This window comes from Somniosus microcephalus, unplaced genomic scaffold (genome assembly GCF_052327205.1).
Source record: "Somniosus microcephalus isolate GS21.2 unplaced genomic scaffold, FLI_Smic_1.0 unresolved_chr3, whole genome shotgun sequence".
In the NCBI taxonomy this organism is placed as follows: Eukaryota; Metazoa; Chordata; class Chondrichthyes; order Squaliformes; family Somniosidae; genus Somniosus; species Somniosus microcephalus.
This window is the reverse complement of record NW_028225181.1, coordinates 71,010,201-71,038,090: the sequence shown is the minus strand read 5'-3', so window position 1 is coordinate 71,038,090 and position 27,890 is coordinate 71,010,201. Positions and strand designations below refer to the sequence as shown.

General features: G+C 48.2%; 1 pseudogene across 1 annotated transcript in view; it reads left to right on the top strand.

Annotated features, from left to right (window-relative positions):
• Positions 1-5,213: 5,213 nt before the first annotated feature.
• LOC147091938 (uncharacterized) overlaps positions 5,214-27,890 on the top strand; it is a 119,823-nt pseudogene continuing 97,146 nt past the window's right edge. Inside the window, exons 1-2 of the transcript XR_015075247.1 lie at positions 5,214-8,976; positions 21,331-22,397. The product of XR_015075247.1 is annotated as an uncharacterized LOC147091938 (transcript). The remainder of the gene's footprint in view (positions 8,977-21,330; positions 22,398-27,890) is intronic.

Genomic DNA, 27,890 nt, shown 5'->3' with positions numbered 1-27,890 from the left:
TTCTCTATTGCCTTGTCTCTACTCTTTGATTTACCACATCTTCCCAAATTTGATCCCTTGCCCCCACTATTTAGTTTAAAACCCTCTCTACCGCCCTAGTTATATGACTCGCCAGAACACTGGTCCCAGCACGGTTCAAGTGAAGACCGTCCCAACGATACAGATCCCACTTTCCCCAGTGTGGTGCCAGTGCCCCAGGAATCGAAACCCATTTCTCCCACACCAGTCTTTGAGCCACGCATTCATCTCTCTAATTTGATTTACCCTTTGCCAATTTGCTCGTGGCTCAGGTAACAATGCAGACATTATTACCCTTGAGGCTCTGCTTTTTAATTTAGCCCCTAGCTGCTCACAGTCTCTCAGCAGAACCGCTTTCCTAGTTCTAACTGTGTTGGTACCTACATGGACCACGACCATTGGCTCCTCCCCCTCCCACTGCAAGTTCCTCTCGTAGCCCAGAGCAGATATCCTGAACCCTGGCACCGGGCAGGCAACACAGCCATCTGGACTCTCGCTCTTGGCCGCAGAGAACTGTATCTATCGCCCTTACTATGCTATCCCTTATTACCACTATATATTCCTATTAACTCCCCCCGCTTGAATCGCTTCCTGTACCTCGGTGCCACGGTCAGTTTGCTCATCCACCCTGCAGCCACCGCTTTCATCCATACAGGCCGCAAGAACCTCAAACCTGTTGGACAATTGCAAAGGCTGAGGCTCCCCCACCTCCTGGGTCCCCATTCCTGCCTCACTTTTAATTTAATTTGAATGAATTAAAGGGTAAGGCATGGCAGGAGAGCTCTGTGCCGTGGTATGGTCTTCCTGCATTATGGGAAATCAGGGACACTTCCTGTGTCCCTGACGACCATGTGTGCGGGAAGTGTATCCAGCTGCAGCTACTGACAGACCGCATTGTGGCGCTGGAGCTGCGAGTGGGTACATACTGGAGCATTCGCGATGCTGAGGACATCGTGGATAGCATGTTTAGAGAGTTGGTCACACCGCAGGTAAAGGCTGCACAGGCAGGAAGAGAATGGGTGACCACCAGGCAGAGTAGTAGGCGCAGGCAGGTAGTGCAGGGCTCCCCTGTGACCATCCCCCCCCCCCCCCCCCCCCCTCACAGATATACTGCTTTGGATATTGTTGGGGAGGATGGTTTATCAGGGGAAGGCAGCAGCAGCCAACTTCCTGGCACCATGGGTGGTTCTGCTGCATAGGACGGGAGGAAAAAGAGTGGGAGAGCTATAGTAATAGGGGATTCTATTGTGAGGGGAACAGATAGGCGTTTCTGCGGCCACAAACATGACTCCAGGATGGTATGTTGCCTCCTGGTGCAAGGGTCAAGGATGTCTCCAGAGCGGCTGCAGAACATTTTGGAAGGGGAGGGTGAACAGCCAGTTGTCGTGGTACATATAGGTACCAACGATATAGGTAAAAAATGGGATGAGGTCCTAAAAGCTGAATATAGGGAGTTAGGAGGTAAATTTAAAAATAGGACCTCCAAGGTAGTAATCTCAGGATTGCTACCAGTGCCACGTGCTAGTCAGAGTAGCAATAGAATGATATTTCAGATGAATACGTGGCTAGAGGAATGGTGCAAGGGGCAGGGATTCAAATTCCTGGGACATTGGAACTGGTTCTGGGGGAGGTGGGGCTAGTACAAACCGGACGGTTTGCACCTGGGCAGGACCGGGACCGATGTCTTCGGGGGAGTGTTTGCCAGTGCTCTGGGGGAGGGTTTAAACTAAAATGGCAGGGGGCTGGGAACCTGAGCAGGGAGACAGAGGAAAGGGAAACAAGGATAGAAGCAAAAGACAGGAAGGAGAAAAACAAAGGTGGCAGTCAGAGAAATCAAGGGTTTAAATCCAATATGGCCACAGTAAATAGTAATTCTAAAAGGTCTAAGAGCATTAAAAAACAAGCCTGAAGGCTTTGTGTCTTAATGCAAGGAGCATTTGTAATAAAGTGGATGAATTAGCTGTGCAAATAGAGGTAAACCGATATGATATGATTGGGATTATGGAAACATGGCTCCAGGGTGACCAAGGCTGGGAACTCAACATCCAGGGGTATTGAATATTCAGGAAAGAAAGGCAAAAAGGAAAAGGAGGTGGGGTAGCATTGCTGGTTAAAGAGGGATTAACACAATTGTAAGGAAGGATATTAGCTCTGATGTTGTGGCATCTGTATGGGTAGAATTGAGAAATACCAAGGGGCAGAAAATGTTAGTGGGAGTGGTATACAGAACCCCAAACAGTAATGTGGAGGTTGGAGATGGCATTAAACGCTAAATTAGAGATGTGTGCAATAAGGGCACAGCAGTTATCATGGGTGACTTTAATCGACATATAGATTGGGCTAACCAAATTAGTAACAATACTGTGGAGGAGGAATTCCTGGAGTATATACGGGATGGTTTCCTGGACCAATATGTCGAGGAACCAACTAGAGATTAGGCCATCTTAGACTGGGTATTATGTAATGAGGGGATTAATTAGCAGTCTTGTTGTGCGAGGCCCCTTGGGTCAGAGCGATCATAATATGATAGAATTCTTCATTAACACAGAGAGTGAAGTAGTTGACTCAGAGACTAGGGTCCTGAATTTAAATAAAGGAAACTACGATGGTATGAGGCGTGAGTTGGGTAGGATTGATTGGGGAATGTCACTCAGGGTTGACAGTGGATAGGCAATTGCAAACATTCAAAGACCGCATGGATGAACTACAGAATTTTTTCATCCCTGTTTGGCATAAAAATAAAACAAAAAAGTTGACTCAACCGTGGCTAGCAAGGGAAATTAGGGATAGCATAAGATCCAAGGAGAGGACATATAAATTGGCCAGTAAAAGCAGTAAACCTGAGGATTGGGAGCAGTTTAGGATTCAGCAAAGGAGGACAAAGGGATTAATTAAGAGGCGGAAAATAGAGTATGAGAGTAAGCTTTCAGGGAACATAAAAACTGACTGCAAAAGCTTCTATAGATATTTGAAGAGAAACAGTTTGGTGAAGTCGAGCGTAGGTCCCTTGTAGTCAGAATCAGGGGAATTTATAATGGGGAACAAAGAAATGGCAGACCAATTAAATACATACAGGAAACTTTGGCTTATCCGGAGGTTGTATGTCCGTAAACCTCGATCTAACAGCAGAAATCAGCAGCTGTTTTGGTTAGGTTTTTCTTCTAGCATTCTTTTACCAGGCAGGCTCTGGAAAGCATCTCTGTAGCTTAGCAACAGCTTCAGAGACGCTTCCAAGGTACGGGCTGAGTGTTTACAAGCTGTTGCTAAGCAACAGTGTTTGCTGTCAGATACGGAGATGAAAACCTCCGTATCCTACAACATTAGCGCTGGTCTATCCGGAAGTTTGGATAGATCGGCAGCAGCTCGGTCCCGTCGGTGCCGGATATCGCGAAGTTTCCTGTACTTTGGTTCTGTCTTCACAAAGGAGGACATAAATAACCTCCCAGAGATGTCGGGGAACATAGGGTCTAATGAGAGGGAGGAACTGAAAGAAATCAGTATTTGTAGGGAAATGGTGTTAGGGAAATTGACGGGATAGAAGTCCAATAAATCCCCAGGGCCTGATAATCTACATCCTAGGGTACTTAAGGAAGTGGCCCTAGAAATAGTCTATCTTCCAAAATTCAATAGACTCGAACAGTTCCCATGGATTGGAGGGTAGCTAATGTTACCCCACTATTCAAAAAAGGTGGTAGAGAGAAAACGGGGAATTATAGACCGGTAAGCCTGACATCGGTAGTGGGGAAATGCTAGAGTCCATTATAAAAGATGTAATAGCACTTGGAAAACAGTGATAGGATCGGACAAAGTCAACATGGATTTACAAAAGGTAAATCATGCTTGACTAATCTACTGGAATTTTTTGAGGATGTAACTGGTAAAATAGGTAAGGGCGAACCAGTGGATGTGGTGTATTTGGACTTTCAGAAGGCTTTCGATAAGGTCCCGCATATGAGATTAGCATGTAAAGTTAAGGCACATGGGATTGGGGGGCAAGGTACTGACTTGGATAGAGAACTGGTTGGCAGACAGGAAGCAAAGAGTTGGAATAAACGGGTCTTTTTCCGAGTGGCAGGCAGTGACTAGTGGGGTACCGCAGGGATCGGTCATAGGACCCCAGCTATTCACAACATATATAAATGATCTAGACGAGGGGACTAGATGTAATATCTCCAAGTTTGTAGACGACACAAAGCTGGGTAGGCGTGTGTGCTGTGCGGAGGATGCCGAGAAACTCCAGTATGATTTGGACAGGTTGGGTGATTAGGCAGAAGCATGGCAGATGCAGTATAATGTGGATAAATGTGAGGTTATCCACTTTAGTGGCAAAAACAGGAAGGCAGATTATTATCTGAACGGCAATAGATTTGGAGAAGGGGAAGTGCAACGAGACCTGGGTGCCCTTGTGCACCAGTCGCTGAAGGTAAGCATGCAGATGCAGCAGGCGGTTAAGAAGGCAAATGGTATGTTGGCCTTTGTAGCGAGAGGGTTCGAGTACAGGAACAAGGATGTTTGCTGCAGTTGTACAGGGCCTTGGTGAGACAACACCTTTGAGTATTGTGTGCTGTTTTGGTCACCTTATCTGAGGAACGATGTTCTTGCCATGGAGGGAGTGCAGCGAAGATTCAGCAGACTGATACCTGGGATGGCAGAAATGACGTATGAGGAGAGATTGTGTCGATTAGGCTTATACTCACTGGAGTTTAGAAGAATGAGAGGGGATCTCATTGAAACTTATAAAATTCTAACAGGACTAGACAGACTAGATGCAGGAAGGATGTTCCTGATGGCGGGGGAGTCCAGAACCAGGGGTCACAGTCTAAGGATAAGGGGTAAGCCATTTAGGACAGAGATGAGGAGGAATTTCTTCACCCAGAGAGTGGTGAACCTGTGGAATTCTCTACCACAGAAGGCAGTAGAGGCTAATACATTAAATATATTCAAGAAGGAGTTGGATATATTTCTTAAGGCTAAAGGGATCAAGAGATATGGGGAGAAAGCAGGGACAGGGTATTGAGTTTGGATGATCAGCCTTGATCTCATTAAATGGTGGAACAGGCTCGAGGGGCTGAATGGCCTACTCCTGCTCCTATCTTCTATGTTTCGATTTCACTCGCAGTTACATCCTCCTGTCCCTGACCACTGACCAAATCCAAAGAACCTATCCGAAGGGGTGTGACTGCCTCCTGGAATAAAATGTCCAGGTAACTTTCCCCCTCCCTGATGCATCGCAGTGTCCGCAACTCGGCCTCCAGCTCCTCAACTCTGAGCCGAAGCTCCTCGAGCCGCAGACACTTATCACAGACGTGTTCGTCCTGGATCAGACTGGCGTCCAGGAGCTCCCACATACTACAGTCGCAACACATCACCTGCCTGCTATCTTTATTGAGTCTTAATTAATTTATTTTATAACCCTACTACACCCAATAAGATTTATTACTGCTAGTAATCTTTACTAATACTAATGAAACCGTACAATTACTAATAAACTTCCTGGGCTTCAAAAGATAAGTGTAAGAAGTCACACAACACCAGGTTATAGTCCAGTGAAGTCACCTGACGAAGGAGCAGCGCTCCGAAAGCTTGTGATTTCAAATAAAACTGTTGGACTATAACCTGGTGTTGTGACTTCTTACATTTGTCCACCCCAGTCCAACACCTGCATCTCCACACCATGGCTACTCTTAAAAGATAAGAGAAGTGAGCAAAATACTCACCGACCAATCACTTACCCGTTTCCCTGTGATGTCACCTTTTATTTTTCTCCGAATGCGCTTGGGGGGTTTCACAGAGCTGAACTCCCACTGGTTCTCTGTCCCCTCTCGTGCAGCTTTTTAACTCCTGCTGTCCTGGAGGTTGAGAAAGATAGATAAAGGAGCACCTCCCTCCACTCCTCGCCTAACTCCCTTTCTCATCAAACACGCAGGATTACAGTCTGTGTAAAGTTAAGGCACATGGGATTGGGGGCAAGGTATTGACTTGGACAGAGAACTGGTTGGCAGACAGAAAGCAAAGAGTTGGAATAAACAGGTCTTTTTCTGAATGGCAGACAGTGACTAGTGGGGTACCGCAGGGATCGGTCCTAGGACCCCAGCTATTCACAATATACATTAATGATCTAGACGAGGGAACTAGATGTAATATCTCCAAATTTGCAGACGACACAAAGCTGGGTGGGCGTGTGTGCTGTGAGGAGGATGTCGAGAAACTTCAGGATGATTTGGACATGTTGGGTGATTGGGCAGAAACATGGCAGATGCAATATAACGTGGATAAATGTGAGGTTGTCCACTTTGGTGGCAAAAACAGAAAGGCAGATTATTATCTAAATGGCAATAGATTGGGAGAAGGGGAAGTGCAACGAGACCTGGGTGACCTTGTGCACTAGTCGCTGAAGGTAAGCATGCAGGTGCAGCAGTCAGTTAAGAAGGCAAATGGTATGTTGGCCTTCGTAGCAAGAGGGTTTGAGTACAGGAGCAAGGATGTCTTGCTGCAGTTGTACAGGGCCTTGGTGAGACCACACCTTGCGTATTGTGTGCAGTTTTGGTCGCCTTATCTGAGGAAGGAAGTTCTTGCCATGGAGGGAGTGCAGCGAAGATTCACCAGGCTGATACCTGGGATGGCAGGAATGACGTATGAGGAGAGATTGGGTCAATTGGGCTTATACTCGCTGGAGTTTAGAAGAATGAGAGGGGATCTCATTGAAACTTATAAAGTTCTAACAGGACTAGACAGACTAGATGCAGGGAGGATGTTCCTGATGGTCGGGGAGTCCAGAACCAGGGGTCACAGTCTAAGGATAAGGGGTAAGCCATTTAGGACAGAAATGAGGAGGAATTTCTTCACCCAGAGTGGTGAACCTGTGGAAATCTATACCACAGAAGGCAGTGGAGGCCAATTCATTAAATATATTCAAGAAGGAATTGGATATATTTCTTAAGGCTAAAGGGATCAAGGGGTATGGGGAGAAAGCAGGGACCGGGTACTGAATTTGGATGATCAGCCATGATCTCATTGAATGGCGGAGCAGGCTCGAGGGGCTGGATACATACAATTCGAGAACTAACAGATTTAGCTGGTTTAAGACAATCTGATTTTCAGCGGTCACAGGGTGAATCTCCAACAATGTGACTATTGTATTGATGTATTTCTGTAGATGTGGCGCTGCTTAATGTTCTGTACAGCTGGAACTGACGGTGGATTCAGTAAACCCGCAGTGTCAGGTCTGGTGGTGTAAAAATCCGTTATTGGAATCGCAGCTTCATGGTTAGAAACACTGGCTGAATGTTTAGGGTTAATGTTCTTCACTAAACTCCAAACATGTGATGTTGGTTTTGTTATTTCTGTTTTCAGTTATTGTCGGTAAGTGATTTCCTCTTGTCAGGGTAACAATCTGTCAGATCTCCGTGCCAGAGGCCTTGGCTCCAATTTATATCTGAAAGTCTGTGAAACATTCAGTGTAAACTCCTGTCTATGTACTCGGCAGTCCAGGAGTAGGAACCTGTTGGTTCTGAGCAGTAGGTTATGTATAGATACATATAATTCGTAAGACTTCCTCTTGCTATGGTTTGGTAATGGTTCTTTTAAAATTTGATAATCTCTGTCACAATATATTTTTGAGTAGTGAATATTGTCCCACATGTTATTCAGTTCTGGGCACCGCCCCTCAGGAAAGAGATGTTGGCGTTGGAGGGGATGCAGAGGGGATTCATCGGATGATACCTGAGCTAAAATGGTTTAATTATCAGGACAGGTTGCACAGTCTAGCTTTCTATTCCCTTGAACATAGAAGATCAAGGGGTGATCTAATTGAGGTGTTTAAGGGGAGCGATAGTGATACTCTCCTGCTGTGTTGCCGTCCCGCGCGGGCGCAGTGCCGCGGCCTTGCCGTCCCGCGCGGGCGCAGTGCCGCGGCCTTGCCGTCCCGCGCGGGCGCAGTGCCGGGCGGCGCGGGTTGATCGGTGAGTGAGGGTCAGACACGGGCTGGTTGCCCGGGTTACAGGGCCTGCTCTGTGACTGAGGGAACTCTGCTCCATTCAACACCCGGCCCGACAGCGGCTGCTCAACCCCGAGTTTAGGTCACAGCGAGGGAGGGTTACAGGGTCACCGCTCTGGTTAGTAACTCCGCACAGAAAATGGCGCGTTTCCGTCTACAGGAGTGAGAATGCGGAAGTCTCCGTTCTAATGTTTTTTATCACAAGGGGGGAGGGTAAAGTGCAACAGAACCGGTTTGTAATGGAGGGGAGATTCCTGTCAGCATTAGGTCTCGGGGAATGAGCTGAACCGGCTCACAATACAGGGGCTGGTCCGGGGGTGGAGGGCGTGGTGGGATCATCAGCAGTTTGGACACAAAATGGCGCATTTCTGCCCAGAGCAGTGAAAATGGGGGAGTCTCAGGAGGCCGGAATTTGACTGTGAGGAACATCTCCAAACTAAATACTCAGCCTTGAAACTGGGTTTGGCGAGAGGACGGAGTTATAGAATAAAAATACCAGTAAGATCAGACAGTGTGTAACCCAGGGAGATTGGGCCCAGTGAGATCAGTGTGTTACCTGGGAAAGATGGCCCCAGCTTCGGTTTGCCTAAAGCACAGGGAAATTGTACATTTCCATCCAGAACTTTGGTGATTTTCTGGAAGCCCAGGCGGGCGTGGCGGGGATCTGAGAAAAGGGACAACATCAGACAGAAGCATTCGGACCCAAACTTTTATTTTTATTAAGCTGCAGAAAAGTCTACATTACATTACTTCACACTATTCATGTTGTTGTTTTCAGTCCTGCCATAATTAGATCTCCCGGTGAAAGACTGAGTGATTGAGAAAGGTCCACAGCCGAGAGTAAACAGGGATTGCAGACTGAGGAACGACAGCAGGTGAACCAGCACAGGATTGTGAGAGCACCAACTGCAGAGAACTCTTCCGATTCAAAGAGCTTCCAGAGATCGACTGGGGGGAAAAAGGTAAGAGACAGTCCCATTGACTCAGATACACACTGGTCCTGGAGATGGACCCTCCCGCACTCACACCGGCCCTCCCGCGCTCGCCCCCCCCCCTCCCGCGCTCGCCCCCTCCCCCACCGGCCCTCCCGCGCTCGGCCCCCCCCCCGGCCCTCCCACGCTCGGCCTCCCGCGCCCGGCCCTCCCGCGCTCGGGCCCCCCCCCCCCGGCCCTCACGCGCTCGCCCCCCCCGGCCCTCCCGTGCTTGGCCCCCCCCCCCCCGCGCTCGGCCCCCCCCCCCTGCGCGCTCGGCCCCCCCCCCCCCCCTGTCGGGAGCAGTGAAACCGGAGACCGAGTGAGTATTTAAATTCACTTTCGCGGGCTTTCTTTAGAGGCTGGTTTCGGGAGCAGAGACAGGGTTAAATTCTGCGGTTTATATTTTCTTGGGTCTCTGTGGTGGAGTGGGGACAGTTGGTAAATAAGCGCCCTAGAGTATATCTTTAACTGGTGGTATTGAATTAATTTAAATTAATTAAAGGGGTAAGTCATGCCAGGAGAGCCCAGCCCCGTGTTAGGCTCCTCTTGCTCTATGTGGGAATTCAGGGACGCTGCCAGTGTCCCTGATGACCACGTGTGCCAGAAATGCATCCAGCTGCAGCTACTAACGGGCCGTATTGAGGCACTGGGGCTGCGGATGGATGGGTTGTGGAGCATTCACGATGCTGAGAGGGTCGTGAATTACACGTTTGAGTTGGTCACGCCGCAGGGTAGGGCTGCACAGGCAGAAGGGAAATGGGTGACCACCAGGCGGAGCAATAGAAGCAGGCAGGTAGTGCAGGGGACCCCTGTGGCTGTCCCCCTTTCAAACAGGTATACCAATTTGGATACTGTTGAGGGGGATGACTCACCAGGGGAAGGCAGCAGCAGCCAACTTCCTGGCACCAGGGGTGCTTCTGCTCAGGAAGGGAGGAAAAAGTGGGAGAGCAATAGTGGTAGGGGATTCTATCGTAAGGGGAACAGATAGGCGTTTCTGTGGCCATAGACGTGACTCCAGGATGGTTTGTTGCCTCCCTGGTACCAGGGTCAAGGATGTCACTCAACGGTTGCAGGGCATTCTGAAGGGGGAGGGTGAACAGGCAGAGGTCATGGTTCACATTGGGACCAACGACATAGGTAGGAAGAGGGATGATCCTGCAGCAAGAATTTAGGGAGCTAGGTAGCAGATTAAAGAGTAGGACCTCAAAGGTTGTAATCTCTGGATTACTCCTGGTGCCACGTGCTAGTGAGTATAGGAATAGGAGGATAGAGCAAATGAATGCGTGGCTAAAGAGTTGGTGCAGGAGGGAGGGCTTTAGTTTCCTGGATCACTGGGTCTGCTTCTGGGGAAGGTGGGACTTGTACAAGTCGGACGGGTTGCACCTGAACCAGAGCGGGACAAATATCCTTGCGGGGAGGTTTGCTAGCACTGTTCGGGGGGGGGGGCTAAACTAAAATGGCAGGGGGTTGGGAACCTGAGCAGGGAGACGGAGGAAAGGAAAACAAGGATAAAAGCAAAAGATAGGAAGGAGAAAAACAAAAGTGGCAGTCAGAGAAATTAACGGTTTAAATCAAACGTGGCCACAGTAAATAATAATTCTAATAGGTGTAAGAGTGTTTAAAAAAAAAAAAAACCAAGCCTGAAGGCTTTGTCTTAATGCGAGGAGCATTTGTAATAAGGTGGACGAATTGGCTGCGCAAATAGAGGTAAACTAATATGATTTGGTTGGGATTACGGAAACGTGGCTCAAGGATGGCCAAGACTGGGAACTCAACCTCCAGGGGTATTCAATATTCAGGAAAGATAGTGTGTCTAATTCTGTTAGATTCAGGAGATGGTTCTGAGATAGTGGATTGGTGGTTAGGATCAGATCAGCCATGATCTTACTGAATGGCGGAGCAGGCTCGAGGGGCCGATTGGCCTACTCCTGCTCCTATTTCTTATGTATGTTCTTAAAAATAAAGGGAGGTGGGGTAGCATTACTGGTTAAAGAACGGATTAATACTATTGTAATGAAGGATATTAGCTCTGATGATGTGGAATCTGTATGGGTAGAATTGAGAAATACTAAGGGGGAAAGAAACATTAGTGGGAGTGGTATATAGACCTCCAAACAGTAAGGGGGAGGTTGGGGATGGCATTAAAAGGGAAATTAAAGAAGCGTGCAATAAGGGCACAGTAGTCGTCATGGGTGACTTTAATCTACATATAGATTGGGCCAACCAAATTAGTAACAATACTGTGGAGGAGGAATTCCTGGAGTGTTCACGGGATGGTTTCCTGAACCAATATGTCGGGGAACCAACCAGAGAGCAGGCCATCTTAGACTGGGTATTATGTAACGAGAAAGGATTAATTAGCAATCTTGTTGTATGAGGCCCTTTGGGTCGGAGCGATCATAATATGATCGAATTCTTCATTAAGATGGAGAATGAAGTAGTTGACTCAGAGACAAGGGTCCTCAATTTAAATAAAGGAAACTACGATGGTCTGAGGAGCAAGTTGGGTAGGATTGAGTGGGGAATGACGCTCAAAGGGTTGACGGTGGATAGGCAATGGCAAACATTCAAAGACCGAATGGATGAGCTACAGAATTTGTTCATCCCAGTTTGGCATAAAAATAAAACAAAAAAGGTGACTCAACCGTGGCTAACAAGGGAAATTAGGGATAGCATAAGATCCAAGGAGAGAACATATAAATTGGCTAGAAAAAGCAATAATCCTGAGGATTGGGAGCAGTTTAGGAGTTGACAAAGGGATTAATTAAGAAAGGGAAAATAGAATGAGAGTGAGTTAGCTGGGAACATAAAAGCTGACTGTAAAAGCTTTTATAGATATGTGAAGAGAAAAAGATTGGTGAAGTCAAGCGTAGGTCGCTTACAGTCAGAATCTGGAATTTATAATGGGAAACAAGGAAATGGCAGACCAACTAAATACATACTTTGGTTCTGTCTTCACAAAGGAGGACACAAATAACCTCCCAGAGATGTCGGGGAACATAGGATCTGATGAAAGGGAGGAACTGAAAGAAATCAGTATTTGTAAGGAAATGGTGTTCGGAAAATTGATGGACTGAAGGCTGATAAATCCCCAGGGCCTGATGGTCTACATCCCAGGGTACTTAAGGAAGTGGCCCTAGAGATAGTAGATGCATTGCTGGTCATCTTCCAGAACTCGATAGACTCTGGAACGGTACCCATGGATTGGAGGGTAGCTAATGTTACCCCACTATTCAAAAAAGGTGGTAGAGAAAAAGCAGGGAATTATAGACCGGTAAGCCTGACATCGGTAACGGGGAAAATGCTAGAGTCCATTATAAAAGATGTAATAGCCGAGCACTTGGAAAGCAGTGACAGGATCGGACAAAGTCAACATGGATTTACAAAAGGTAAATCGTGCTTGACTAACCTACTGGAATTTTTTGAGGATGTAACTGGTAAAATAGATAAGGGAGAACCAGTGGATGTGGTGTATTTGGACTTTCAGAAGGCTTTCGATAAGGTCCCACATAAGAGATTAGCGTGCAAAATTAAGGCACATGGGATTGGGGGCATCGTATTGACTTGGATAGAGAACTGGTTGGCGGACAGAAGGCAAAGAGTTGGAATAAAACGAGACCTGGGTGGTGTTGTGCACCAGTCGCTGAAGGTAAGCATGCAGGTGCAGCAGGCGGTTAAGAAGGCAAATGGTATGTTGGCCTTCGTAGCAAGAGGGTTTGAGTACAGGAACAAGGATGTCTTGCTACAGTTGGACAGGGCCTTGGTGAGACCGCACCTTGAGTATTGTGTGCAGTTTTGGTCACCTTACCTGAGGAAGGACGTTCTTGCCATGGAGGGAGTGCAGCGAAGATTCACCAGGCTGATACCTGGGATGGCAGGAATGACGTATGAGGAGAGATTGTGTCGATTGGGCTTATACTCACTGGAGATTAGAAGATTGAGAGGGGATCTCATCGAAACCTATAAAATTCTGTCAGGTCTGGACAGACTCGATGCAGGAAGGATGTTTCTGATGGCCGGGGAGTCCAGAACCAGGGGTCATAGTCTAAGGATAAGGGGTAAGCCATTTAGGACTGAAATGAGGAGGAATTTCTTCACCCAGAGAGTGGTGAACCTGTGGAATTCTCTGCCACAGAGGGCGGTGGAGGCCAGTTCATTAAATATATTTAAGAAAGAGTTGGATATATTTCTTGAGGCTAAAGGGATCAAGGGATATGGGGAGAAGGCAGGGACAGGGTACTGAATTTGGATGATCAGCCATGATCTCATTGAATGGCGGAGCAGGCTCGAAGGGTCAAATGGCCGACTCCTGCTCCTATCTTCTATGTTTCTCCCGCGCTCGCCACCCCCGGCCCTCCCGCGCTCGCCCTGATGGGGCTCTTAAGTAAACCAAGCGGTGCAATAAAACACCTCCCAGAATCAAGGCCCTGCTCGTGGGGTCAGTGATCAGCCCCCAGGAACCGGTACAAGTGAACAAAGTCAGGGTCAAGGCCCTGCTCCCGGGGAAGGTGATCAGGCCGCAGGAACCAGTACAAGTGAAGCGACTCCTTCTCCCGGAGATTTATTAAACGCGAATACTCCCAAGAGTTGACCAAAAATCAGGTTAGTAATATTAATCAAGGAGTCAATTTCTGCTGTAAGAAGGAATGATATCTTAGCAGGTTCCTCTAATGAAGCCATATGGGTAGAACTTAAAAACAAAAAGGGGGCAAGCACTTTGCTGGGAGTGTACTATAGGCCCCCAAACAGTAAGGGGAGATTGAGGAACAGATATGTAGGCAAATCTCAGGGAAGTGTAGAAATAATCGGGTAATAATTGTTGGGGATTTCAAGTTCCCCAATATTAACTGGGATAGTCAGAGTGTGAAAGGCTTAGAGGGTGTGGAATTCTTAAAGTGCATCCAGGAGATCTTTTTCAGCCAACATGTAGAAAGTGCTACGAGAGGGGGTGGTACTGGACCTAATTTGAGGGAATGTATCAGGGCAAGTGGTAGAAGGGAGAGCATTTTGGTGACAGTGACCATAATTCGGTGAGATTTCAGGTTGTCATGGAAAAGGACAAAGATGGACCGGAAATCAAGGTTCTAAATTGGGGGGAAGGCCGATTTTTAATATGATAAGGCAGGATCTGGCCAAAGTGGACTGGGATCAGCTACTTGTAGGAAAATCCACATCAGAGCAGTAGGAGTCTTTCAGAAAGAAAATAGAGAGAGTACAACGCCAACATGTTGCCGTAAAGGTCAAGGGTGGGACCAACAAGCCCAGGGAACCCTGGATGTCGAGGGACATACAAGAATGGATTAGGAAAAAAAAGGGAGGCTTTTGGCAGATACAAAGGACTAAAAACAGTGGAAGCCCAAGAGGAGTATAGAAAGTGCAGTGGGGTACTTAAAAAAAGAAATTAGGAGAGCGAAGAGGGGTCATGAAAAAACACTGGCAGGCAAAATAAAGGAAAATCCCAAGGTGTTTTATTAGTATATTAAGGGCAAGAGGATAACCAGGGAAAGAGTAGAGCCCATTAGGGACCAAAGTGGCAATCTGTGTAGAGCCAGAAGATGTAGGTGAGGTTTTAAATTAATATTTTGCATCTGTGTTCACTATGGAGAAGGACGATGCAGGCATAGAAATCAGGCAGGGGGATTGTGATATACTTGAACAAATTAGTATTGAGAGGGAGGAGGTACTAGTGGTTTTGGCGGGCTTAAAAGTGGATAAACCCCCAGGCCCAGACGAGATGTATCCCAGGCTGCTGTGAGGCAAGGGAGGAGATTGCAGGGGCTCTGACACAAATTTTCAGAACCTCTCTGGCCATAGTGGAGGTGCCAGAGGACTGGAGAACAGCTAACATAGTACCATTATTCAAGAAGGGTAGTAGTAGGGATAAACCAGGGAATTACAGGCCAGTGAGCCGAACATCAGTGGTAGGGAAATTATTGGAAAAACTTCTGAGGGACAGAATTAGTCTCCACTTGGAGAGGCAAGGATTAATCAAGGATAGTCAGCATAGCTTTGTCAGGGGGAGATCATGTCTAACCAATTTGATTGAATTTTTCGATGGGGGTGACTTGGTGTGTGGATGAGGGCAGTCCAGTTGATGTAGTCTACATGGACTTCAGTAAGGCTTTTGACAAAGTCCCACATGGGAGACTGATCAAGAAGGTAAGAGCCCATGGGATCCAGGGCAATTTGGCACATTGGATCCAAAATTGGCTTAGTGGCAGGAGGCAAAGGGTGATGGGCGAAGGTTGTTTTTGTGACTGGAAGCCTGTGTCCTGTGGTGTACCACAGGGTCTGGGTCCTTTGCTGTTTGTAGTGTACATTAATGATTTAGATATGAATGTAGGAGGTATGATCAGCAAGTTCGCAGATGACATGAAAATTGGTGGAGTGGTAAATAGTGAGGAGGGAAGCCTCAGGCTACAGGAGAATATAGACAGGTTGGTTGGATGGGCAGAACAGTGGCAAATGGAATTTAACCCTGAAAAGTGTGAGGTGATGCATTTTGGGAGGACTAACGGGAATACACAATGAATGGTAGAACCCAAGGAAGGACAGAGGATCAGAGGGACCTTGGTGTGCATGTACATAGATCCCTGAGGGCAGCAGGACAGCTAGATAAGGTGGTTAAGAAGGCATATGGGATACTTATATTTTATTCCTCGGCTAATGAAGGCAAGAGCAGGGAGGTTATGATGGAGCTGTACAAAACGCTAGTTAGGCCACAGCTGGAATACTGTGTGCAGTTCTGGTTGCCACACTATAGGAAGGATGTGATTGCATTGGAGAGGGTGCAGAGGAGATTCACCAGGATGTTACCTGGGCTGGAGTGCTTCAGCTATGAAGAGAGACTGGACAGGCTGGGGTTGTTTTCCTTAGAGCAGAGAAGGCTGAGGGGGGACCTGATTGAGGTGTACAAAATTATGAGGGGCATAGATGGGGTAGATAGAAAGGAACTTCTCCCCTTAGTAGAGGGGTCAATAACCAGGGGGGCATAGTTTCAAGGTAAGGGGCAGGCGGTTTAGAGGGGATTTGAGGAAAAGCTTTTTCACCCAGAGGGTGGTTGGAATCTGGAACTCACTGCCTGAAAGGGTGGTAGAGGCAGGAACCCTCACAACATTCAAGAAGCATTTAGATGAGCATTTGAAACGCCATAGCATACAAGGCTACGGACCAAGTGCTGGAAAATGGGATTAGAATAGACTGGGATTAGAATAGACCGGGCTTGATGGCCGGCGCGGACACGATGGGCCGAAGGGCCCCTTTCTGTGCTGTATAAATCTATGACTCTATGGTCGCACTCTTGCCTCTGAGGCATAAGGTTGTGGGTTCAAGTCCCACTCCAGAGACTTGAGCACAAAAATTCAGGCTGACACTCCAGTGCAGTACTGAGGCACTGTCAGAGGTGGCGTCTTTCGGATGAGACATTAAACTGAGGCCCTGTCTGCTCTCTCAGGTAGATGTAAAAGTTCCCATGACACTATTTTGAGAAAGAAAGACTTGCATTTATATCGTGCTTTCATGACCAGCAGACGTCTTGAAGTGCTTTACAGCCAATGAAGTACTTTTGAGGTGTAGTCACTGTTGTAATGTGGGAAAGAGCAGGGGAATATCCCAGGTGTCCTAGTCAATGTTTATCCCTCAATCAATGTAACAAAATGATAATAGCACAATACTGCGGATGCTGGAAATCTGAAATAACAACAGGAAATGCTGGAAACACTCAGCAGGCCAGGCAACATCCGTAGAGAGAGAAACAGAGTTAACAAAAAGATAGATTATCTGGTCATTATCACGTTGCTGTTTGTGGGAGCTTGCTGTGCGCTATTTGACTGCCACATTCCTACATGACAACAGTGACTACACTTCAAAAGTACTTCATTGGCTGTAAAGCACTTTGGGACGTCCGGTTGTGGTGAAAGGTGCTATAGAAATGCAAGTGTTTCTTTCACTGGTCTCGCCAGCGACCTCTTCTGGCTGATGGTTGATTGACAGACGATAGTCGCGCATGCGCACATGGAGCGGCGGTTTGGACCGAGTCCGGCACAGCGACCCCTCCCTGTCACCAAGGGCAACAACCGCGCATGCCCAGAGGACACCGAACACCCTCCCACACTCGGAGCTGCGCCTGCGCACTCTGATCCTGCCGGACGGAGTCGGCGCGGGCCATTCCGGGGAAAGGCCTTGGTGTCGGGTCCAGAGTCGCGATCGGTGGCGCAAAGTGAGTTTTCTCCGCTCCGATTGGGTGGAGAATCGCGCGGGGTGGTGGGGGAGGGGTGGATCGGGAGAGAATAAAGAGAAACAGAAAAACCTGAGTCCGCGAGGCCCCGGACCGAGCAGCGTCAGTTGGACGGAGCACGTGCGCTCCTCGGGGACACGTGACCTGGGCCCAGGGCCTGATTGACGGGAGCTTCCGACCATTAGGGAGCGAGCGGGGCGGATCCTCCAACCAATTGGGGAGCCCGAGGGGCGGGACTAGCGCCAGCTGATTGTCTGATCCGCAGGGCAGCGAGTTTCTCCAGTTCCTTGTTCAGGGCCCGGGGCCAGGGGAGGCTGTGGGCCTTTATTCCCCTCATTGGACACAAGGCTCTTTGGCCCACAACACACTGGCTCAGGTTTTAATAGAGACTTTTTAAATTCATCAATAAAAGCAAATGAACCTCGTGCTTCTGTGGAACAAATTTTCTAATATTTTATAGAATCAGAGAATGGTTACAGCACAGAAGGAGGCCATTCGGCCCGTCGAGCCCGTGCCGGCTCTCTGCAAGACCACTTCAGCTAGTCCCACTCCCCCGCCCTTTCCCCGTAACCCTGCAAATTTCTTTACTTCAGGCACTTAATCCAATTCCCTTTTGAAAGCGGTGATTGAATCTGCCTCCACCTTCCTCTCAGGCAGTACATTCCAGATCCTAACCACTCGCTGAGTAAAAAAGTTTTTCCTCATGTCGCGTTTGGTTCTTCTGCCAATCACCTTAAATCTGTGTCCTCTGGTTCTCGACCCTTCCGCCAATGGGAACAGTTTCTCTCTCTCTCTACTCTCCTGACCCCTCGTGATTTTGAACACCTCTATCAAATCTCCTCTCAACCTCTCTGCTCTAAGGAGAACCACCCCAGCTTCTCCAGTCTATCCACGTAACTGAAGTCCCTCATCCCTGGAACCATTCTTGTAAATCTTTTCTGCACCCTCTCTGAGGCCTTCACATCCTTCATAAAGTGCGGTGCCCAGAATTGGACACAATACTCCAGTTGAGGCCGAACCAGTGTTTTATAAAGGTTCATCATAACGTCCTTGCTTTTGGACTCTCTGCCTCTATTTATTAAGCCCAGGATCCCGCACGCTTTTTTTGCCACTTTCTCAACCTGCCCTGCCACCTTCAACGATTTGTGCACACATACCCCCAGGTCTCTCTGTTCATGCACACATTTTAGAATTGTACCCTTTAGTTTATGTTGCCTCACTTGGTTCTTCCTACCAAAATGTATCACTTCGCACTTTTCTGCGTTAAATTTCATCTGCCACGTGTCCGCCCATTCCACCAGCCTGTCCATGTCTTGAAGTCTATCACTATCCTCCTCACTGGTCACTTTACTTCCAAGTTTTGTGTCATCTGCAAATTTTGAAATTGTGCACTGTACACCCAAGTCTAAGTCATTAATATATATCAAGTAAAGCAGTGGTCCTAGTACCGACCCCTGGGGAACACCACTGTGTACCTTCTTCCAGTCTGAAAAACAACCGTTCACCACTGCTCTCTGTTTTCTGTCACTTTGCCAATTTCGTATCCATGCTGCCACTGTCCCTTTTATTCCATGGGCTTCAACTTTGCTGGCAAGTCTATAATGTGGCACTTGTCGAACGCCTTTTGGAAATCCATGTACACCACGTTAACCACATTGCCCTCATCAACCCTCTGTTACCGCATCAAAAACTCAATCAGAATCAGGGCGGCTGGGCCTGGCGGACGTGCGGGCAGGGCCCCGGAACCAGGAAACCCAGGGTGCAACGCCTCTCCCATCCGAGCCGCCGCTTCCCGTTTTCTTCAGCTGGTACCACTGAGTCTGACTCGGGACAAAGAACAGGAGCCAGGCTCCCAGAATGGCCCACGGCCCTGGGGAGAATGCGCACTCTCAGCGGGGAAATCGGCGCGTTGCATAGAGCGGTTTCTGGGGCGCGGGGAATTGTGGGTGCTGCGGCCGCCATTAGCGGCTGTGGGGAAGAGTTTTATTACAGGCTGAAGGAAGGTAGGTCCATGGCTGCCTGTGTAGGTCTTTTTGTTGCTTCATTGTTGAGGATGTAACTAGTGAAATAGATAAGGGAGAACCAGTGGATGTTGTGTATTTGGACTTTCAGAAGGCTTTCGATAAGGTCCCGCATAAGAGATTAGTGTGTAAAGTTAAGGCACCTGGGATTGGGGGCAAGGTATTGACTTGGATAGAGAACTGGTTGGCAGACAGAAAGCAAAGAGTTGGAATAAACGGGTCTTTTTCCGAGTGGCAGGCAGTGACGAGTGGGGTACCGCAAGGATCGGTCCTTGGACCCCATCTATTCACAATATATATTAATGATCTAGACAAGGGAACTAGATGTGATATCTCCAAATTTGCAGACGACACAAAGCTGGGTGGGTGCGTGTGCTGTGAGGATGCCGAGAAACTACAGGATGATTTGGACAGGTTGGGTGATTGGGCAGAAGCATAGCAGATGCAATATAACGTGGATAAATGTGAGGTTATCCACTTTGGTGGCAAAAACAGGAAGGCAGATTATTATCTGAATGGCAATAGATTGGGAGAAGGGGAAGTGCAATGAGACCTGGGTGTCCTTGTGCACCAGTCGCTGAAGGTAAGCATGCAGGTGCAGCAGGTGGTTAAGAAGGCAAATGGTATGTTGGCCTTTGTAGCGAGAGGGTTTGAGTACAGGAACAAGGATGTCTTGCTGCAGTTGTACAGGGCCTTGGTGAGACCACATCGTGAGTATTGTGTGCAGTTTTGGTCGCCTTATCTGAGGAAGGATGTTCTTGCCGTGGAAAGAGTTCAACGAAGATTCACCAGGCTGATACCTGGGATGGCAGGAATGATGTATGATGAGAGATTGGGATGATTGGGCTTGTATTCGCTGGAGTTTACAAGAATGAGAGGGGATCTCATTGAAACTTATAAAATTCTGGCAGGACTGGACAGACTAGATGCAGGAAGGATGTTCCTGATGGTCGGGGTGTCCAGAACCAGGGGTCACAGTCTAAGGATACGGGGTAAGCCATTTAGGACAGAAATGAGGAGGAATTTATTTACCCAGAGAGTGGTGAACCTGTGGAATTCTCTACCAGAGAAGGCAGTAGAGGCCAATACATTAAATATATTCAAGAAGGAATTGGATATATTTCTTAAAGCTAAAGGGATCAAGGGATATGGGGAGAACGCAGGGACCGGGTACTGAATTTGGATGATCAGCCATGATCGCATTGAATGGCGGAGCAGGCTTGAGGGGCCGAATAGCCTACTCCTGCTCCTATCTTCTTTGTTTCTATGTTTCAGTTTGAGCTGGAGTGGAGATGGAGGAGAAGCTGCTGGGTTTAACCCCCAGTACTTCTGAGCCCAGGAGGACCCAACAATTTCCAATGTGAGACTGTCAAGGGAGGTGGATTGTAGGGGAGATTAGGTTGTTACACAGACACTGTCCGTACAATGTAAAAGAGTATTCTTTTAGGAACAAGTATTTCTGTACAGGCTTTTAATCCAGTTTACATCTACAGATTTGTTTTAATTCATTCTTGGGATGTGGGCGTAGCTCGCAAGAGCAGCAAATATTGCCAATCCCCAGTTTCACTTTGAGAAGGGGGTGGTGAGTCGCCTTCTTGAACTACTGCAGTCCATGTGGTGAAGGTATTCCCACAATGTTGTTCGGTAAGGAGTTCCAGGATTATGACCCAGCAACGATGAATATATCTGAGTCAGGATGATGTGTGACTTGGAGGGGAACTTGGATGTGATGGTTCTCCCATACAACAGCTGCCCTTGTCCTTCTAGGTGGTGGAGGTTGCGGGTTTTGGAGGTTCTATCAAAGTTCTGGTCGAGTTGCAGATGTATAAAGTTCCTTTCTTTCGCTCTCCCGCTCCCCCCCCCCCCCCCCCCCCCAAATAGAGGCCAGAGTTGTGTGTAGGCCCAGACCAGGTGGCGGATTCCCTTCCCGAAGGACATCAGTGAACCAGTTGGGTTTTTATGACAATCCGGCAGCTTTCATGGTCACTTCACAATTGACCAGATTCATTGAGCTCAATTTCACAACCTGCCTTTGTTTTCCTGTGGGTTGTCTCTCTCACTCCCTGTTTTATATTAATTTTACAGGGCACTGGAAGGGGAGGATTTACAGACGGTAAGCTCAAACCAAACATCACTTCAAGATCTGACAGAGTCACTCGACTCGCCGGATCTGAATCTCACCGGCCTCTGAACATGGAAGCAAAAAGCACCATTCACAGCGGGGAGAAACCGTACACGTGTTCTGTGTGTGGACGAGGCTTCAGCCAACCCTCTGGCCTATCGAGACACAAGCGCATTCACACCGGGGAGAGGCCATTCACCTGCTCTGAGTGTGGGAAGGGATTCACTCAGTCATCCAGCCTGCTGACACACCAGCGAGTTCACACTGGGGAGAGGCCATTCACCTGCTCATTGTGTGGGAAGGGATTCACTCAGTCATGTGACCTTCAGACACACCAGCGTGTTCACACCGGGGCGAGACCGTTCACCTGCACTGAGTGTGGGAAGGGGTTCACTAATTCATCTCACCTTCTGACACACCAGCTTGTTCACACTGGAGAGAGGCCGTTCACCTGCACTGAGTGTGGGAAGGGATTCACTCAGTCATGCAGCCTGCTGAAACACCAGCGAGTTCACACTGGGGAGAGGCCATTCACCTGCTCTGAGTGTGGGAAGGGATTCACTAATTCATCTCACCTACTGACACACCAGCGTGTTCACACTGGAGAGAGGCCGTTCACCTGCACTGAGTGTGGGAAGGGATTCACTCAGTCATGCAGCCTGCTGAAACACCAGCGAGTTCACACTGGGGAGAGGCCATTCACCTGCTCTGAGTGTGGGAAGGGATTCACTAATTCATCTCACCTACTGACACACCAGCGTGTTCACACTGGAGAGAGGCCGTTCACCTGCACTGAGTGTGGGAAGGGATTCACTAATTCATCCAGCCTGCTGAATCACCAGCGAGTTCACACTGGAGAGAAACCGTTCACCTGCACTGAGTGTGGGAAGGGATTCACTCAGTTATCCCACCTACTGACACACCAGCGTGTTCACACTGGAGAGAGGCCATTCACCTGCACTGAGTGTGGGAAGGGATTCACTCAGTCATCCCACCTACTGAGACACCAGCGTATTCACACTGGGGAGAGGCCGTTCACCTGCTGAGTGTGGGAAGGGATTCACTAATTCATCCAACCTGCTGAATCACCAGCGAGTTCACACTGATGAGAGACCTTTTAATTGCCCGGACTGTGAGAAGTGCTTTAAAAGTTCCAGGGAACTGACATACCATCAACGTGTTCACACTGACGAGAGACCGTTCAGGTGCTCTCACTGCGGGACTGGGTTCAGGCGATCATCTGAGCTCACTGTACACCAGCGCAGTCACACTGGGGAGAGGCTGTTCACCTGCTCCGTGTGAGGGAATGGATTCACTCAGTCATCCAACCTGCTGACACACCAGCGAGTTCACAAATGACTGCAGGGGTTGGATTCTGCTGTTATTGCTGCTGTTAATCACATCCAGGACTGAACCATGTTCATTCTGACAGTTGGGGTTTGTTTCTGCTGATGTTAATGACCCCTATAACTGGGCTGGAGTTTAATATTCTGGATAGATGTCAAATAAACCAGCTTTGTTTTAAACACATTATTGTAGATTTTCTTCTTTCCCACCTGAGTGTTTAGCATCACCTGGCTGGAGCTCAAAGGACAATCTAGGGGAGGATCGTGCAGTGGGAACAGAACTCCAGCCTGGACACAGTCCTTCAGGGCCACACTGAGAGGGGCAAATGGCACTTTGGTTTTTCTTGTCTCTCTTCACTGACAGCAAAGTTGCCGTGCGGGTTAATCTCGAGGCGTGTGAGAAACGTATCCCAGCTACTCTCTGCCATGGTTCAGAGCTCCTAGGCACGGAACAGACTGCTCCTTTAGGAATGTACCCCAGTGCTTTTATTTTAATGGCCTTATTAATCTGTGTTGCTACTTTTAGTGATTTGTGTATCTGTATCCCTGGATCCCTCTGCTCCTCCAGCCCATTTAGACTCTTAGGGGGAAATTCGGTGATGCCCCCTTTGGGTCGCTAACGTCCCTGGGGCTAATTTTAACGCCCTGAAAAAGTTAGCGCCCCTGCGCATTAAATTCAGTGGTAGCGCCCCAGGCAGGAGGCAGGGTTCTACTGGAAGCGTTCCCCTCCCTCTTGAGGCGCTACCAGTGAATTTCACGGTGCTTCGTGTCACAGCGCCATGCCGGTCGGCACGTAGCACCATGCCATAGCAGACCTCCCTCCCTGATTAAAGGGGAGGGGTGCAGCACTGCGCACATCTGGGCCCTGCTGGACCACCGGGGAGTGGGGTGTCGGATCAAGAGGAGCGCCGGGCTGTGCGATTGCGGCCGACACCCCGAAGAAGAAAGGGGAAGGGGGCAGGTGCTGGCAGTCGGCCAAAATAAAAAGTTGCCGCCCGACACCTGCCCTTTAAGTGGCATCGCGGCTGCAGAAACGACCCCTGACCCTGTCGGACACATCGTCCGGTGATAGGTCAGGGGTCGTAACCCAAGGTTGCAGCCGGGGTGCTGCGCTTGGCAATGATGTCATTGCCGGCGGTGCAGTGCCGCGGGGAGCTACCGACTACCTACGCCGCTAACCTCCCGCTGAATATCGCGGGAGGCACAAAGCAACCCAATTTCACCCCCTTGTCCAAGTAGTGAGTGGCCTCCTTATTCTTCCCACCAAAACACACCACCTCACACTGATCTACAGTGAAATTCATTAACACACCCGCTCACACTGATCTGCAGTGAAATTCATTAACACACCACCTCACACTGATCTATAGTGAAATTCATTAACACAGCACCTCACACTGATCTACAGTGAAATTCATTTGCCAATTACACACCCATTCTGAAATTTATTAATGTCTTGCATTTTGTCTTCCTCAGTATTAACTCTACCTCCCAATTTGGTGTTATCGACAAACTTTGAAATTGTTCTTCTGATTCACGCGTCCAAATCGTTTATGTAAATGGTGAACAATAGTGATCCCAGCGCCGATCCCTGTGGAACACCACTTCCCACCTTTTGCCAGTCTGAGTAGCTATTCTTAACCCCTACTCTCTCTTTTCTGTTTTGTGACCAGCTTGCTATCCATAACAGTATGTAAGATCGACAAGATGACCAAGGTCAGGCTGTGTGGAGGGAAGGGCCAGGCAGCAGAATGGATGGAAAGCTGGCTGCAAAACAGAAATCAGAGGATTGGAGTTAAGGGAAGTTTGTAGCGATCTTTCCATCCATTCTGTTGCCTGGCCCTTGACTCCACACGGCCTGACCGTAGCCCTCTTGTAGACCGTACATACTGCAGACACAGTGCACCAGTGGTGGAGGGGGTGAATATTGAGTCCTGTGGCAGGGGCGCTGATGAAGTGGATTTCTCTGTCCGTGAGTTTTGAGGCATCACTAGTTGCGTTTTTCACCTCTTTCCACCTTTTTAAAAAAAACCTTGCTACCAGTTTATTAAAGCCATTAACAGCCGCTCGGGTGAGACACACCAATATATGAGGCCTTGTTTCCCTCAGAATGACAGGCCTGAACCTGAGTTAGAAAACATTTAGTAATTAAACCAGACTGGGCGGGGCCTGAGGTGCGAGTTAGTAACGGAAAATTGGTGGCCAGCGTACTTCACACCAGGGCTGAGGACCCGGGGACTCGGGTTTCTGTATAATTTATTGATTAATTTTGTTTATTGCCCAATCTCAATCAGACTGGTGGGTGATCTTGCTGTCTGACGGAGGCGAGGGTCCCCAAGGGAGGGCTCTCCATGCGGGAGTCCTTCCCAGCACCATTGGGGATCTGGGGTGGAGACTGTTGCAGGGAGCTGTCGTGTGCAACAGTTTTTAAGCTCCTTTCTGGACTCCAAGGCCAGGTGTGGTTTCTGTGGCCTAGAGGAGTCCATGGGCCGTGTATATATTCAGTGTGAGAGGTTACAGCCCCTGTGTAGTTCCCTGAAGGGGCTGCTCCTCAACTCTTGGTTACACTTTAGCCCCACGCTCCTAATCTTTGGCCACCGGGTGCGGAGTGGTGGTGGGTAAGTGGGAGGATCTTCTCCTGGACATGCTCTTGGGCCTGGCGAAAACAGCAATTTGTAGGCCCAGGATGGGCGGGGCCCATGGGGTCACTCTGGCTGCCTGCCTCTCTCCCATGGTCTTGTCCCTGCCCGGGTGGCCCTGGAGAGGGAGCAGGCGGTGTCCACCTGTTCACTTGATACCTTCCTCGACCGGTGGACACGGAAAGTATCAAGAGGCGAAAATCGATCCTCACAATCACATTGTGATTTAATTATTAATTGTGTGTGTGTCACACGGGGTTGAAAAAAGAGACAGGACCAGTCACACAGCCTTTATAAAGAAACAGGACCAGCCACACTGGCTTCATAAAGGGACAGGAACAGTCACACAGGCTTTATAAAGAGACAGGCCCAGTCACACAGGTTTTATAAAGAGACAGGACCAGTCACACAGGCTGTATAAAGAGACAGGACCAGTCACACAGGGTTTATAAAGAGACAGGACCAGTCACACAGGCTTTATAAAGAGACAGGACCAGTCACACAGGGTTTATAAAGAGACAGGACCAGTCACACAGGCTTTATAAAGAGACAGGACTAGTCACACAGGTTTATAATGAGACAGGACCAGTCACACAGGCTTTATAAAGAGACAGGACCAGTCACACAGGCTTTCAAAAGAGACAGAACCAGACACACAGGCTTTATAAAGAGACAGGACCATTCACACGGGCTTTATAAAGAGACAGGACCAGTCACACGGGCTTTATAAAGAGACAGGACCAGTCACACAGGCTTTCAAAAGAGACAGAACCAGACACACAGGCTTTATAAAGAGACAGGACCATTCACACTGGCTTTATAAAGAGACAGGACCAGTCACACAGGCTTTCAAAAGAGACAGAACCAGACACACAGGCTTTATAAAGAGACAGGACCATTCACACGGGCTTTATAAAGAGACAGGACCAGTCACACGGGCTTTATAAAGAGACAGGACCAGTCACACAGGCTTTCAAAAGAGACAGAATCAGACACACAGGCTTTATAAAGAGACAGGACCATTCACACTGGCTTTATAAAGAGACAGGACCAGTCACACAGACATTTAAAGAGACTGGACCAGACACACAGGCTTTATAAAGAGACTGGACCAGACACACAGGCTTTATAAAGAGACAGGACCAGTCACACAGACATTTTAAAGAGACTGGACCAGACACACAGGCTTTATAAAGAGACAGGACCCGTCACACAGGCTTTATAAAGAGACAGGACCAGACACACAGATTTTATAAAGAGACAGGACCAGTCACACAGGCTTCATAAAGAGACAGGACCAGACACAAGGGCTTTATAAAGAGACAGGACCAGTCACACAGGCTTTATAAAGAGACAGGACCAGTCACACAGGCTTTATAAAGAGACAGGACCAGTCACACGGGCTTTACAAAGAGACAGGACCAGTCACACAGGCTTTATAAAGAGACAGGAACAGACACACAGGTTTATAATGAGAGCGGACCAGTCACACAAGCTTTCAAAAGAGACAGAACCAGACACACAGGCTTTATGAAGAGACAGGACCAGTCACACAGGCTTTATAAAGAGACAGGACCAGTCACACAGGCTTTATAAAGAGACAGGACCAGTCACACAGGCTTTATAAAGAGACAGGACCAGTCACACAGGCATTATAAAGAGACAGGACCAGTCACACAGGCATTATAAAGAGACAGGACCAGTCACACAGGCTTTATAAAGAGACAGGACCAGTCACACAGGCATTATAAAGAGAAAGGACCAGACACACAGGCTTTATAAAGAGACAGGACCAGTCACACAGGCTTTAGAAAGAGACAGCACCTGTCACACAGGCGTTATAAAGAGACAGGACCAGTCACACAGGCTTTTCAAAGAGACATAACCAGTCACACAGGTTTTTTAAAGAGACAGGACGAGTCACACAGGCTTTATAAAGAGACAGGACCAGTCACACAGGCTTTTTAATGAGACAGGACGAGTCACAAAGGCTTTTCAAAGAGACATAACCAGTCACACAGGCTTTTTAAAGAGACAGGACCAGTCACACAGGCATTATAAAGAGACAGGACCAGTCACACAGGCATTTTTAAGAGACAGGACCAGTCACACAGGCTTTATAAAGAGACAGGACCAGTCACACAGGCATTATAAAGAGACAGGACCAGACACACAGGCTTTATAAAGAGACTGGACCAGTCACACAGGCTTTATAAAGAGACAGCACCTGTCACACAGGCGTTATAAAGAGACAGGACCAGTCACACAGGCTTTATAAAGAGACAGGACCAGTCACACAGGCTTTTCAAAGAGACATAACCAGTCACACAGGTTTTTTAAAGAGACAGGACGAGTCACACAGGCTTTATAAAGAGACAGGACCAGTCACACAGGCTTTCAAAGAGACAGGACCAGTCACACAGGCTTTTCAAAGAGACATAACCAGTCACACAGGCTTTTTAAAGAGACAGGACCAGTCACACAGGCTTTTTAAAGAGACAGGACCAGTCACACAGGCTTTATAAAGAGACAGGACCA